We start from the raw sequence: 16,968 nt of genomic DNA on the forward strand, positions 1-16,968 counted from the left end.
TGGATTGAGTTAAAACTCTAAAGTTACTTGCTTTAATTTTTCTGGCCTGAAAACCCTTGCTTGAGTCTATACAACTATTGCCAGTTAGAGAGAGGAAGATCCTGGTATAAAAGGCTACTTTAATATGGAAAGCTGGGAATTCCCTGACGGTCCAGTGGTTAGGACTCAGTGCTTTCACTGCCAGGGGCCCGGGTTCAATTCCTGGTTGGGGAACTAAGGTCCCACAAGCCATGCGGCGTGGGCAAAAATAAAAAATAAAGTAATAATAATATGGAAAGCAGTTTTACCATTTGTTAAAATTTGTTTACATTTTAGTACTATTAGGGAAGTTTTCTAGTCAAAAGACTTCATATGAACTATCAGCATATGATTTTATAGGACTGCCGTACTTGTATCCCTGTAACGTACACTCAACTGCTACACAAAAGAGAAGAAGAAAAGGAAAAGGGCAGTAGAGTGTTCCCGAATATGGCTGCCACCAGTGTCTGTGTCCCCAAGGTGAGCCGCAGCTGTCCACCCCCCCCATCCAGGGTCTCCAAAACCAGCAGGGCACTAACCGACCTATGAGTGCTGAAGAGTTTATAGATGGATTCAAGCTTTCTGGATACCCTGACATCAACTGTGTCACTTGGACCTTCCTCATGTCTAAGATCAACAGAAACACCAACTAAAACAATTACATGAATTGTATACATCACATAAAGAAACATAAAAGCAAAATGTTCTAAGATGAAAGGGAAAACAGATCATCACAAGTCTTCATTAACAAAGAAAAAAATGTATTGGAATTCTGAGGGGGAAGTACACCTAAATTTGGAGAATAAAGATGAAAAAAATTTTGTTTTAAAATGGAAAAAGAAGGAATGGGGGGGAAAATTACCTTTTATAAATCCAGACTTAAAATTTTTCATCACCATCTAATTTATATCTCTCTCTGACATCACCACCCTGACAGAATTAAGGACTAAAGGTTTTCATAATTTACTTGCCTTCAGCATACATTGTCATCATAATAGAGAGGAAAAGAAAAGAGTGGATTCAGAACAGGAAGCCTTGTGCATAACTCAAAGGAACTCAAGCAAAGAGAATGTAATTTCATGGTGAAATCAAAACGATTATTGATCTGCAAGCCTTTACCTATATGCAAAGAAAAGAAAATTTTGATAACAAAGATAGGATGGAATTTTTCTTTGTTTCTACCAGAAAGTACACCCAATCCACCCAATTTTAATTTATTGGTATTTTGCTAGGGTGTAGATTAAATGATAATTTAGGAAAAAGGTGCCATCTACATGATTTGCTCTGCACCTAGAGAATTTGGAGAAGTCTTCAAATTCTTATTCAGCGTAGTTTATATCATAGGCTGGAAATTCATGGCCTTGGCTTGCAGCACCCTCCTCACAAGAAAGGGAAACATTGCTTTTACTATTCAGTAAATCTTAACTAATGTTAAGTAAAACTTCGAATGTTAGTAATCTTTATTAATGACACTTTTATTGGGCATTAGACTCTGGGAACAATTGCAATTTAAGAAGAAAAGACATTGCCCACCCTTATAGTTGGAAACTCAAATGTTTAAGATTGAAAGTTCACACAATTGTTCAGTATCTAGAAGTTCAAAATGATCCACATGAAGTTAATTACGTTTGGGGCATTTTTAAATATTTATTTATTTATTTATTTATTTATTTATTTATTTATTTATTTATTTATTTATTTTGGCTTCACTGGGTCTTAGTTGCGGCACACGGGATCTTTAGTTGCATCATGCAAACTCTTAGTTGTGATATGCATGCGGGATCTAGTTTCCCTACGAGGGATCAAACCCAGGCCCCCTGCATTGCATGGAGTCTTACTCACTGGACCACCAGGAAAGTCCTGTTTGGGGCATTTTAAAATTCTTGTTTCCCTTGTGTATGTCACACAAGGGATAAAGACTTTGAAAAGGGCAGCTCTACTTTCAGTAGGTATGCTAGCCAAGACATATGTTTTAAGACATAAAATACTAATGAAGTATTTAGCGTAGTTGACATGGACATATACTAGATTGGTTGATTTGTTGTTTTTTTTTTTCCCCACATCTATTTCGTTCTTAAGTAGTGTGTAAATACGTAGCCCATTTGCAGTGTTCTCTTACAATAGTAAGGTAGTAATTGTCATGAGACTGCAATGAAATGTACCACCATCCCACCCCACTCCACCCCTTTGCAAACTATATAAGTGCATATCCCTAGAATGACTGTTGGCATCGTCAGCTCAACTCTGAATTGCTTGTCTAGGTGAGGTCTCTGAGAGGCCAGTGTCTCCCCTGAAAGTGGTAGTTTGCCATTTCAGTCACCAAGATTACAAGTGGTGGTTCAAATAGGAAATGAGACCACCAGGAGATTGACTTCAAGCAGACGGGAGAGGAAATTACTTTTTCCAGCCCTTATTCTCTGAGGTTTGAACTTTGAATTGCTTGCTAGTACTCCAAAAGGAGAAAGGTGACTTCTGTCATGTAGAAGCATGCTTAGAGTATTCCTTCTTGGAACCCAAGCCACGTGGAGAAGCTGTGTGGAGAACAATCAAGGCCTTCAATCAACAGCCCCAGCTGAGTTCCCAGCCAACAAGCAGCACCAACTCCCTGCTACAAGAGCGAGCGATCATGGATATTCCAGCCGGGTTGAGCCCTCAGAAGACTGCAGCCCTGCCACATGGTATAGAATTGCACTGTTGGGTCCAGTTAACCCACATAGAAATTGTAAGAGGTTATAAATACTTGTTGACTTAAGCCACTGGATTTTGGGATTGTTTGCTGTACAGCAATAGGTAGAAAACTAAAATATCAGGTATGGCACTTCCCTGGTGGTCCAGTGGTTAAGAATCTGCCTTCCAATGCAGAGGACACGGGTTCGATCCCTGGTCGGGGAACTGAGATTCCCATGTGCTGCGGGGCAACTAGGCCCATGTGCCGCAACTGCAGAGCCCATGTGCTCTGGATCCACAACTAGAGAGAAGCCCGCTCGCCACAATGAAAGATCCTGCATGCAGCAATGAAGATCTCATGTGCCTAAATAAATAAATATTTAAAAAATAAAATAAACTATCAGGTAAAACAGATTATTTAGCTTTGGATTACTCTCCCTAACCATATTACTTTTGTTGATCCAGAGTATAAACTTTAAAAAATATTCCAGCCTGGTCACAGCTATGCTATAATTTAGAGTCCCCATATTTGGGCCTGTATGTTAAAGAAGGTGGTAGCAGTGGTACATGCCAGAGATGCACAAGGGAAAGGGGAATTTTGTGTGATCACATTTTGGGTTATAAAGTTCACAAGAAATTTTCCAGGGAGATTAACTGAGAAGACTTGTGTTTAATTTGATTAAAGAAATCACCCATTTCCTTACAGACACTCTGAGAAATGTTATAGCCACCATGGGTAATCTACCTATACTAAAAATACAGGAATAAAATGTTCAATTCTACTAATAATCAAAGAAATGTAAATTAAAATAGTATTGAGATAACATGGTTTACCTCTCTCATTGCAAATATTTATAGTATTCAGTGTTGGCAAAGGAGAAATGTGCACTCATTAATATTTACTGCAAACATATAACATCACTAAGAAGCAGTTTAACACTATACTGCTGTTCCGCTCTTAAGAATGTATCCTAGGGGACTTCCCTGGTGGCGCAGTGGTTAAGAATCTGCCTGCCAATGTAGGGGACACGGGTTCAAGCCCTGGTCTGGGAAGATCCCACATGCCGCGGAGCAAGCAAGCACGTGTGCCACAATTCCTGAGCCCACGTGCCACAGCTACTGAGCCTGCACTCTAGAGCCCACAAGCCATAACTGCTGAGCCCACATGCCACAACTACTGAAGCCCATGCACCTAGAGCCCATGCTTCACAACAAGAGAAGCCACCGCAATGAGTAGCCCCAGTCACCGCAACTAGAGAAAGCCCACGTGCAGCAAGGAAGACCCAACGCAGCCAAAAATAAGTAAATTATGAGAAAAAAAAGATGATATGGTATATATATACAATAGAATATTACCCAGCCATAAAAAAGAATGAAATATTGCAATTTGCAGCAACATGGATAACCAAGAGATTACCATACTGAGTAAAGTAAGTCAGACAGAGAAAGACAAATATTATATGATATCACTTATATGTGGAATCTAAAAAACAATACAAATGAACTTATTACGAAACAGAAAAAGACTCACAGACATAGAAAACAAACTTACGGTTACCGAAGGGGAAAAGTGGGGAAGGGAGGGATAAATTAGGGGTATGCAATTAACAGATACACACTACTCTATATAAAATAAACAACAAGGTCCTATAAAACACAGGGAAATATATTCAATATCTTGCAATAACCTATAGTGGGAAAAAAGTATACATATATATATATAACTGAATCACATTGCTGTACACCTGAAACTAACACAATATTGTAAATCAACCATACTTCAGTTTAAAAAAAAAAAAGAAAAAGAATAGTCTCCAGTCTGGTTGGACATTTTAACCTTAGAGGACAATTTAATCCAACTGTCACTCTTAAATAATTAGATTTTTCTTCTGGATAGAGCTATAGAGCAGTAAAAAAGTTTGTTCTGTTAATACATATATTGAAAAGCACATCCTACCACCCCCATTTGGATCACACCCTCTTTACAGATACTCTTTAAATATGAGGAACTAAGTGTGGGAAACTCTCATCCCATGAAGTTAAATAGTATTGTGATTGTTTTAAAAAATCATTATAGTTTTTATTATCCTGCACAAAGGGGAAATGGAGTTGAACCTGTGCTTACACAATAGGCTGCAGAAGGGAAAATGAATAGATTATGCTCCATTCCTGGCTTTATTATGAATGAAAATTATGTCAGCATAACCAAGACCCCATGCCTAAGTTATAGTTGTTACATGAAAATGATGAGTGTGGGACAGCAGGCAGATTGTTAATGGGAAGTTGACTAAAAATGAAGCTATGGAGGCAGAGGGGACCACAATAAACCAGGCTAAGGATTGGATTCTACCCTGAAGGCAACTTGCTGCATTCAGGGGATTTCAAACTATAAAGTGATAGGATTTCATTAGCTTCTTAAGAAAATCACTAGCAGCTACCCAACCCCAATACATATTTGGGTGGAATCATCCATTTTATAGTATTGGTGGAATGCAGTGTTTATATTACTTTACAATAATTTGCATTTATAAAGGTGCACAATTGTGTGGAATAATGAGATGATTAACATATTCATTGTAGGAGGGTGCTTAGTTTTAGGCCTTTTCCTCAAAATGTTGAGAAACTGAAAATAAAGAAAAATGTCTTATCTCCCCATAGGTAGATATTGCACTATCTTTAGTGAGGGGCTCAGAAGTTTATAAATATTATTTAGCTGTCAATCTTCAGGAAAATGCAAATGGAAACCACATTGAGCTATCACCTCCCACTTTTTAAAATGGTTATTGTCAAGAAGACAATAGATAACAAGTGTTGCAATGGTGTGGAGAAAAGGGAACCCTTGTACACTGTTGGTGGGAATGTAAATTCATTCAACCACTTGGAAAACAGTATGGAGAGGTTCCTCAAAAAATTAAAAATAGACCTACCATATGATCCAGCAATTCTACTTCTGAGTATGTATCCAAAGGAAATGAAAGCAGGATATCGAAAATATATCTGTACTCCCATATGGCAACATTACTCACAATGGCCAAGATATGGAAACAACCTATGCGTTGATCAATGGATGAATGGATAAAGAAGATGTGGTGTATATATACAATGGAATACTACTCAGACAAGAGAAAGAAGGAAATCCTGCCATGTGTGATAATATGGATGGATCATAAGGGGATTATGCTAAGTGAAATAAATCAGTAAGAGAAAGACAAATAATAAGATATCACTTATATGTGGAATATAAAAAAAAGCAAAACTCATAAAAACAGAGTAGAATGGTGATTACCAGAGGCTGGGGGGTGGGAAAATTGGGGAGATGTTGTCTGAGGGTACAGACAACTAGTAGAAGAATAAGTCCTAGAGATCTAGTGCACAGCATAGTGATTATAGTCAACAATGCTGTATTATGAACTTCAAAATTGCTAAGAGACTAGATCTTAATTGTTCCCACCACAAAAGAGAAATAATTATGTGATGTGATAGAGGTGTTAGCTAACACTACGGTGGGAATCACATTGCAATATATAAATTATCAAATCAACATGTACGCCTTAAACTTACATGATGTTATATATCAATTATATCTCAATTTTTAAAAAAACTTCCTAGAGAAGGGAACGCCTTGAGTCTAGAAGGACACAGAATATAGTGTGACTTGAGAAAAGGAGAAAAAGGTGTTCAAACCAAGACAGCGAAGTGTGTCAAGACCTAAAGGTGAGAAACAGCATTGGTTCCAGGCCCTGTGGGACCACACAGGGCTGAGGTCCAGTGAATAGTTGCACCTGGAGTTGGAGATAGAAATGTGACATCTTCCACCAAGATGAGAAAGATCATCAGGAAGAGTGTGTAAAATGAAGAGGAAAACAATTACAGACTATGGGGCTTGTGGTAGACAACAGAATCTCCCATAAAAATGTTCACATCCTAATCCCTGGAACCATGTGAATATATTAATTCAAATGGAAAAAGAACTTTACAGATGATTAAAGATCTTGAGATGGGAGATTATCCTGCATTAAATAGGTCAGCCCAATGTAATAACAAGGGTCCCTATAAGTGAAAGAGAGGGGCAGAAGCATAGAGTCAGTGAGAGATTTGCAGATGCTACACTGATGGTTTTGAAGATAGAGGAGGAGGCCACAGGCCAAGGAATTCAAGCAACCACTAGAAGCTGGAACAGGTAACAAAACAGATTTTCATGTGCAGTCCCCAGAAGGAATGCAACACTGCCAATGCCTTGATTTTAGCCCAGTTGAAACCCATTTTGGAATTCTGACCTTAAAAAAGGAAAATATATTGCCACCTTTTTCACACACGCAGTTAGCCTCAAATATAGAAAGTGACATTTTGAAACCATAATTGCCTAATTCTGTGGGTCCTAACATTGGCCATTCTCTAGAATCACCTGGAACCTTCTATAAATCCCAATTCCCAGAACAATTAAATCAGAATCTTGAGTAGGACCCAGGCATCAATATTTTTTACAGCTTCCCAAGTAATTACAATGTAGGGCCTAGGTTTACAACCACTGAACTAATATTTATTTGATTTCAATACTCCTTTGATGACATATATATATGTTTAATGTTAATTAAAAATAACGTATAATGGGCTTCCCTGGTGGCGCAGTGGTTGAGAATCTGCCTGCCAATGCAGAGGACACGGGTTCGAACCCTGGTCTGGGAAGATCCCACATGCCGCGGAGCAACTGGGCCCGTGAGCCACAACTACTGAGCCTGCGTGTCTGGAGCCTGTGCTCCGCAACAAGAGAGGCCGCGATAGTGAGAGGCCCGCGCACCGCGATGAAGAGTGGCCCCCGCTTGCCACAACTAGATAAAGCCCTCGCACAGAAACGAAGACCCAACACAGCCAAAAATAAATAAATAAATAAATAAATAAAAATTTAAAAAAATAATAATGTATAAAAATTTTAGTGTCACTCAGATTATTGGAAGCAACCTAGAATGTCCCTAAATCTGGACAATCTGCACTATGTATTTCTATTCCAAAAGCAACAGTCTTCTAAATCAGAAGGGAAAACAATCCAGAGTTCTGTGTAAAAAGAAAATAACAGACAGTTGCTAGATTTCATGTTAAAGGCAAGACAGAAGTAGGGTCAACTTCAAAATAGTTTATTTCTATAGCAAAATGTAGTAAAAATTAGCATTTAGGAAAATGTATTCAATACTTTAATTTCCAGGATCTAAATGAGATTACTGAAAGTTCTGTGGTCAACAGCTATGGAAGAAAGAACTAAGGAAAATTATTTTATGTTGTAAAGTAAAATTAGAAAGTCTTTATTTCTCTGCTAAATCCAATTTCTTTTAACGGAAAGTTGTTAGTTTAACGTTTATGTCTTTAAGCTTTAGAAAAACAAAATGTATTTTACTTATGTCATTTTAACCAGTTGAGAAAAATCTCATACAGAAAGTAACACAAAGCAATACTGAGCTAGTTCTAGTTCCATGAGTCATAGTCGTAGAAGCTTAAATGGCAAAACAAAAAAAAACGAAAAAAAAATACTAGTGAATTGAAGTCCTGGAAAAATGAGGTAAGATGAACTTAAGCAGAAACAAGTATGGTAAGCCACCCCCAGATTATAATACACATTTATGTCAGCCTTCTGTTTTGTTCTTTACAGATGGATGAGAATTAAGAATAGAATATAATTTTCCTTTTTTTTAATTCTCCCTCTACCATTGTTAACCAAGGTGGTGGAGTATAAAGTGAACAGAACAACTGAGCAAATAAATTTTGTTGTTATTTTCCTTAGGTTCCAAAATATTTGACTGCTAAGAAACCAAAGTAAATTCGCTTTTTTTGGGGGGGGGGTACTATTAAATTAATTCTGAATTATGATAATTCAGTCAAACTAGGTAAATTTTACCTTTACACTAAGAAGAATGAAAGAAGACCAGAGCCACATCTTCTGAGTTTTCAGTTCCAAATCCAGAGATTATTAGTACGACTGGCTGTGTGTGAAGAATGTATGGTGGCCAAGAGTAAAAGCAAAGAGACCACTTAGGATGACACTTAAATAGCCCATGCAAGATGGAGGCAGAAAGGGGAAAGGAAAGGATTCAAGATATATTTTGAAAATAGAACCAACAGGATTTGCTGATGTATTGGGTGTATGTGGGCAAAGATGAGGAAAAGGGAGCAATGAAAGATGGCTTCTACTTTTTGACTTGAGCAGTTGGTGGATATGCTATTGACTGAGGTGCGGGGTGACTGGAATTGGACTGAGGGAAGAGATGGCAGCGAAATCAAGGACTTGCTTCACTCGCTTGTTACTGGCATGGGTCCTGAAGGCACTTTAATTTTTTTTTTTTTTTTCCTCTGAGTAGATGGTGAAGAGGAAACCCAGGGTCAAGCCTGGGACTCTGAAATGTAAAGGGAGGTGAGGAGAAGAGAAGAAACTAGCAAAGGAGATTGAGAAAGGGAAGGCCAATAGGAGTGGGGTCATGGAAGCCAAGAGAGGAAAGCGATTCAAGAAGGAGGAAGATGATCAGGGTATGATTGTGCTTACTCATGACCCTGGTTAATATGATATCGGCTAATGGAAAATTATGAGACATATCTGCACTGGTGGCTGCACCTGTGAAAGAACGTGCATTTGTGTCACAGCTACATTCATATGTTCAGTTCTCCCCACCCTTGCTCCCCACCAAGTTTCATTACCTGTCACAAAACTGATGATTGATTGATTATTCCTCCTCCTATATTTCTCTCTTCTACTTTAAATAACATTGAAGGGTCTTACATACTTAAAAAAATAATGCATGTGCAGAAAAGAGAAAAAAAGAAAGAAAAAACAAAGAAAACAAAAAAGTAATGCATGTTAATTGAAAACAGTTTGGAAAATGTAGAAAATTTCAAAAATGAAGAAAAAAAACTACACCCATAATTACAACACCCACACATCTCTGACACTTGGTGTATATATGTAGTCCCATAAATAAATGGTTATTAAAAACTTGAGATCAGGTGAAACATACTGCTTGTAGCCTGCTTTCTTTCACTTAGAAATATATCATTAACATTTTCTTTGTCCCTAGTCTTTTAAATGTGACCTTAAAAATAACTGTATATTATTACATTATTAACTAGACCATAATTTAAACAACCTTCTATTGTTTAAATTCAAGTTTTTTTCCAGTGTTTTGCTCTTACAAAGGTAGTAAAACTGTGCACTAGTTAAGAGCATAGGCTTTGACACTGAACACATATGGCTTAAAGTCTACTTCCATGGCTTTATTGGCTGTGTGCTCTTGAGAAATTATTGAACAAATTATTGAAGTTTCAGTTTCCTGATCTATAAAAGGACTATAATAATAGTACCTATTGTAAGGATTACAGATAAAGTACTTAACATGGTACCCTAAAAGTAATTACTGCTCAATAAATGTAAGCCATTATAACAATAATTAAAGCAGATGTTGTTAAACGACTGTATTTTTAATTTTTTGAAAAAAAAATTTTAAACACTTTTCTAATCAATATAGCTATTTACTGTTCTGTTTACCAGCTAGTCTGATTGCCATTTGGGCCCTGCGTATAACCTTTGATTCAGTCTTAAATTTCATTAGTTTCCTGGACCCAAAGAGGTAACTCTTATTTTTCTTTCTTTCTTTTTTTATTGAGTGTGGTCTGAAGGTGACTGACAGCAGTGGCTAAATTAGGCATGCTGCGAATTTACCTCCAAAATTTAGTTAGCACATCAGCAGAGAGGTAGCTCTTGACAATGGGTTTTTCTTTGCTCACTCAGACCATTAGGAATCCGTATATCCAAACTATTTAATTGATTTTTTTCTGAAAATTCCAAATCACAAATCACATAAACAGTGTTAATTTGTTAAAATATGTCAAAAAGAATTTAGGACTAAACACGACAAATGGGTACAAACTCCTGCTCTGCCCACCGCATAGTTCCTCTCCACCACTTTTTTGTAGGGAGTGAAAGAAGAGAAGGCTGAGCAAAGTTCACCAGCACTGAGGAGGAATGGAGTTCCTGAATTCCGTTCTGCCTAAAACAAGAGCCCCTTCATCCTACACTCGCCTCTGGCGCACCCCCAGCCGCTCACAGACTACAAACTGCACCAGGTTTCTAACCTTAACAGATCCTTTTGCTCCTTTGTCAAGAAAGAATTATTCTGACTTCCTTTGTAGTAAGCTGAGTTCTCATTCACCTCTTGGTCACTTTTTTTCTTATCACTGAAAATTCTTCAGGGTTCCTACATGTGAACTATTTGAATCAGAACTTTTGGATAGTTTTTTTTGGACAAAAACAGGAGCAACCAGACACCCTTCCTACTCCACCTCCATCCCCTTGGGAAAAAACTCTTTTTTGGATTGTGGGTTATCTACTGTGATCTCTTCCTGCTGGGTTCCTAGCGTGCCAACTAGAAAAACTACAGGTACTATGTTTACACAGCCTTCATTTCTATTTACAAAATCTCTCTGTGGAGTTGCGAAGTTGGGGTTTTTTTTCTTTCTTTTCCTTTTTTTCATGGCTGAACCTGTCGATCCAACTGTAACCATCAGCCAGTGAACACTAAGGTCTGAAGCCAGTTTCTGATGGGGGAAGTGGGAGGGGTACCCATCAAACTGGTTTGACTGCCTGAAGATAGCTGGTTACCCCAGTTTTAGCAAAAAATGGAACATACAAAATAACCTCAGCCTTTGGATTTCCCAATGTGGAAATTGAATTTGAGGGATGTGAACAACTACTAATACACTTTTTTTTGACTATTTTAGGACTACCATGTAGACAGAGCTCTAGAGAGCTGCATTGTTCTTACCAACAGCACAGACTCTATTATACCCTCTCCCCTGAATCCATTCAGTTTAAGTGCTGGCATTTAGCTTCCTGATTTAGTAGAAATCAAAAGAAGGAGTATCCTTAAATAAATATTCTCACTCTAGTTCCCTAAAGAATTCATTTCAAATAATGAGGAAAAGAGAGTTTAATTCTATTTGGGGCCCATTTTGTATATTCTTATTTAATTCCTCTGAGTCTCATTTTCTTTATCTGTTAAACAGGACTAATAATACCTATAAATAGGATTATTCCAAAGATCAAGTGAGGAAAGGATTACCACTAGATATAGTAATCACTTTTAAAAGAAAGTTTTAACATTTATAACATAATAAACAAATAATTGGAAAACCAATTTTTCTTTGAGAATCACACAAACTTTATAACTTAGTTTCTTTCTTAACCAATGGAGCATGGGCAATAAACACCTTAGTCCTTGGGAAGATATAAACAATTCTTATCTTCAAGGTCACTTTTAATTGCCCCTTCTTTTCACCTCCACAGAATGCTGCTTATGCTTCTTATCAACCCTCACCTTTTTCTGTCTGAGTTTTTTTTTTTTTTTTTTTTTTTCACACACACACACTGTATTTTATTTTTACAAGAGATAAATAGACTGACACCAAGCATTGTACATGGATGACCACAACAAAAGCAACAATGATTGCAATTACCAAACATGAAACACACTCATACTATGTCATAATATTGACATTCAGTCCAGTAATCCTCCACTGTAACAGCTCCTTTACTTTGCAGTGAAAATTGATTTGTATATTCTTTGCCTCTGAGTCCTTGTGGGATTTTTTTTTTTTTTTAATTCAGACAGAAAGTCACAAAAATTATACTCATCCTCATCAGTTCACTCAGTCCCATGTAATTAATTTTTTTTCATCTTGATCTTTTGTTAGCACTTTTATGAGTTCATCAGTTTTTCATTAGAGTTCTGAAAATGCTTATTCATTCAGTTCAGCAGTACAGTCAGTTACCAGAAACCTGTACTTGTCAGAGTCTTTTCCATGAATTTCTTGAAGATGAAACCCTTTTATAGGAACATATTTGCAAAATCATCAGAGTACACCCAGAACTGTCTGTAAATGACAAAAGACTTAAAAATGACCACGGTTAAAGATTTGATGAAAGTTCATAATAATGCAGTTGACAAGAAAATTAGTTATTTCTGAGATATACATTTTAAAGTAATAACTAGGATTATTACTTATAACATTATACCAGAAATATAAGATTTTTAGAAATTTCATGTACTGTCTGAAACATTTATATTAACATCTTTCCATACATATTTCCATACAAATACAAATATAAGATTTTTAGAAATTTCATGTAATGTCTGAAACATTTATATTAACATATTTCCATACATATTTCCATACAAATACAAATATAGGATTTTTAGAAATTTCATGTAATGTCTGAAACATTAATATTAACATATTTCCATACAAATAACCCAATGAAAGTTTAGTATTAGTTGTTTTGTTTGTTTTTTTATACTGCAGGTTCTTATTAGGCATCAATTTTATACACATCAGTGTATACATGTCAATCCCAATCGCCCAATTCAGCACACCACCGTCCCCACCTCACTGTAGTTTTCCCCCCTTGGTGTCCATATGTCCATTCTCTACATCTGTGTCTCAACTTCTGCCCTGCAAACCGGCTCATCTGTACCATTTTTCTAGGTTCCACACACATGCATTAATATACGATATTTGTTTTTCTCTTTCTGACTTACTTCACTCTGTATGACAGTCTCTAGATCCATCCAGGTCTCAACAAATGACTCAATTTCGTTCCTTTTTATGGCTGAGTAATATTCCATTGTATATATGTACCACAACTTCTTTATCCATTCGTCTGTTGATGGGCATTTAGGTTGCTTCCATGACCTGGCTATTGTAAATTGTGCTGCAATGAACATTCGGGTGCATGTGTCTTTTTGAATTACGGTTTTCTCTGGGTATATGCCCAGTAGTGGGATTGCTGGGTCATATGGTAATTCTATTTTTAGTTTTTTAAGGAACCTCCATATTGTTCTCCATAGTGGCTGTATCAATTTACATTCCCACCAACAGTGCAAGAGGTTTCCCTTTTCTCCACACCCTCTCCAGCATTTGTTGTTTGTAGATTTTCTGATGATGCCCATTCTAACAGGAGTGAGGTGATACCTCATTGTAGTTTTGATTTGCATTTCTCTAATAATTAGTGATGTTGAGCATCTTTTCATGTGCTTCGTGGCCGTCTGTATGTCTCTTTTGGAGAAATGTCTATTTACGTCTTCTGCCCATTTTTGGATTGGGTTGTTTGTTTCTTTGATATTGAGCTGAATGAGCTGTTTATATACTTTGGAGATTAATCCTTTGTCCGTTGTTTCATTTGCAAATATTTTCTCCCATTCTGAGGGTTGTCTTTTCGTCTTGTTTATGGTTTCCTTTGCTGTACAAAAGCTTTGAAGTTTCATTAGGTCCCACTTGTTTATTTTTGTTTTTATTTCCATTACTCTAGGAGGTGGATCAAAAAAGATCTTGCTGTGATTTATGTCAAAGAGTGTTCTTCCTATGTTTTCCTCTAAGAGTTTTATAGTGTCCAGTCTTATATTTAGGTCTCTAATCCATTTTGAGTTTATTTTTGTGTATGGTGTTAGGGAGTATTCTAATTTCATTCTTTTACATGTAGCTGTCCAGTTTTCCCAGCACCACTTATTGAAGAGACTGTCTTTTCTCCATTGTATATCCTTGCCTCCTTTGTCATAGATTAGTTGACCATAGGTGCGTGGGTTAATCTCTGGGCTTTCTATCTTGTTCCATTGATCTATGTTTCTGTTTTTGTGCCAGTACCATATTGTCTTGATTACTGTAGCTTTGTAGTATAGTCTGAAGTCAGGGAGTCTGATTCCTCCAGCTCCATTTTTTTGCCTCAAGACTGCTTTGGCTATTCGGGGTCTTTTGTGTCTCCATACAAATTTTAAGATGATTTGTTCTAGCTCTGTAAAAAATGCCATTGGTAATTTGATAGGGATTGCATTGAATCTATAGATTGCTTTGGGTAGTATACTCATTTTCACAATGTTGATTCTTCCAATCCAAGAACATGGGATATATCTCCATCTGTTGGTGTCATCTTTAATTTCTTTCATCAGTGTCTTATAGTTTTCTGCATACAGGTCTTTTGTCTCCCTAGGTAGGTTTATTCCTAGGTATTTTATTCTTTTTGTTGCAATGGTAAATGGGAGTGTTTCCATAATTTCTCTTTCAGATTTTTCATCATTAGTGTATAGGAATGCAAGAGATTTCTGTGCATTAATTTTGTATCCTGCAACTTTACCATATTCATTAATTAGCTCTAGTAGTTTTCTGGTGGCAGTTTTAGGATTCTCTATGTATAGTATCATGTCATCTGCAACCAGTGACAGTTTTACTTCTTCTTTTCCAATTTGTATTCCTTTTATTTCTTTTTCTTCTCTGATTGCCGTGGCTAGGACTTCCAGAACTATGTTGAATAATAGTGGTGAGAGTGGACATCCTTGTCTCGTTCCTGATCTTAGAGGAAATGCTTTCAGTTTTTCACCATTGAGAATGATGTTTGCTGTGGGTTTGTCATATATGGCCTTTATTATGTTGAGGTAGGGTTCCCTCTATGCCCACTTTCTGGAGAGTTTTTATCAGAAATGGGTGTTGAATTTTGTCAAAAGCTTTTTCTGCATCTATTGAGATGATCATATGGTTTTTCTCCTTCAATTTGTTAATATGGTGTATCACATTGATTGATTTGCGTATATTGAAGAATCCTTGCATCCCTGGGATAAATCCCACTTGATCGTGGTGTATGATCCTTTTAATGTGTTGTTGGATTCTGTTTGCTAGTATTTTCTTGAGGATTTTTGCATCTATATTCATCAGTGATATTGGTCTGTAATTTTCTTTTTTTGTAGTGTCTTTGTCTGGTTTTGGTATCAGGGTGATGGTGGCCTCATAGAATGAGTTTGGGAGTGTTCCTTCCTCTGCAATTTTTTGGAAGAGTTTGAGAAGGATGGGTGTTAGCTCTTCTCTAAATGTTTGATAGACTTCACCTGTGAAGCCATCTGGTCCTGGACTTTTGTTTGTTGGAAGATTTTTAATCACAGTTTCAATTTCATTACTTGTGATTGGTCTGTTCATATTTTCTGTTTCTTCCTGATTCAGTCTTGGAAGGTTATACCTTTCTAAGAATTTGTCCATTTCTTCCAGGTTGTCCATTTTATTGGCATAAAGTTGCTTGTAGTAGTCTCTTAGGATGCTTTGTATTTCTGCAGTGTCTGTTGTAACTTCTCCTTTTTCATTTCTGATTTTATTGATTTGAGTCCTCTTCCTGTTTTTCTTGATGAGTCTGGCTAATGGTTTATCAATTTTGTTTATCTTCTCAAAGAACCAACTTTTAGTTTTATTGATCTTTGCTATTGTTTTCTTTGTTTCTATTTCATTTATTTCTGCTCTGATCTTTATGATTTCTTTCCTTCTGCTAACTTTGGGTTTTGTTTGTTCTTCTTTCTCTAGTTTCTTTAGGTGTAAGGTTAGATTGTTTACTTGAGATTTTTCTTGTTTCTTTAGGTAGGCTTGTATAGCTATAAACTTCCCTCTTAGAACCGCTTTTGCTGCATCCCATAGGTTTTGGGTCGTCGTGTTTTCATTGTCATTTGTCTCTAGGTATTTTTTTATTTCCTCTTTGATTTCTTCAGTGATCTCTTGGTTATTTAGTAACGTATTGTTTAGCCTCCATGTGTTTGTCTTTTTTACGTTTTTTTCCCTGTAATTCATTTCTAATCTCATAGCGTTGTGGTCAGAAAAGATGCTTGATATGATTTCAATTTTCTTAAATTTACTGAGGCTTGATTTGTGACCCAAGATGTGATCTATCCTGGAGAATGTTCCGTGCGCACTAGAGAAGAACGTGTAATCTGCTGTTTTTGGATGGAATGTCCTATAAATATCAATTAAATCTATCTGGTCTATTGTGTCATTTAAAGCTTCTGTTTCCTTATTTATTTTCATTTCGGATGATCTGTCCATTGGTGTAAGTGAGGTGTTAAAGTCCCCCACTATTATTGTGTTACTGTCGATTTCCTCTTTTATAGCTGTTAGCAGTTGCCTTATGTATTGAGGTGCTCCTATGTTGGGTGCATATATATTTATAATTGTTATATCTTCTTCTTGGATTGATCCCTGGATCATTATGTAGTGTCCTTCCTTGTCTCTTGTAACATTCTTTATTTTAAAGTCTATTTTATCTGATATGAGTATAGCTACTCCAGCTTTCTTTTGATTTCCATTTGCATGGAATATCTTTTTCCATCCCCTCACTCTCAGTCTGTATGTGTCCCTAGGTCTAAAGTGGGTCTCTTGTAGACAGCATATATATGGGTCTTGTTTTTGTATCCATTCAGCCAGTCTATGTCTTTTGGTTGGGGC

This window comes from Balaenoptera physalus (genome assembly GCF_965194825.1).
Source record: "Balaenoptera physalus genome assembly, chromosome: 5".
Taxonomy (NCBI): domain Eukaryota; kingdom Metazoa; phylum Chordata; class Mammalia; order Artiodactyla; family Balaenopteridae; genus Balaenoptera; species Balaenoptera physalus.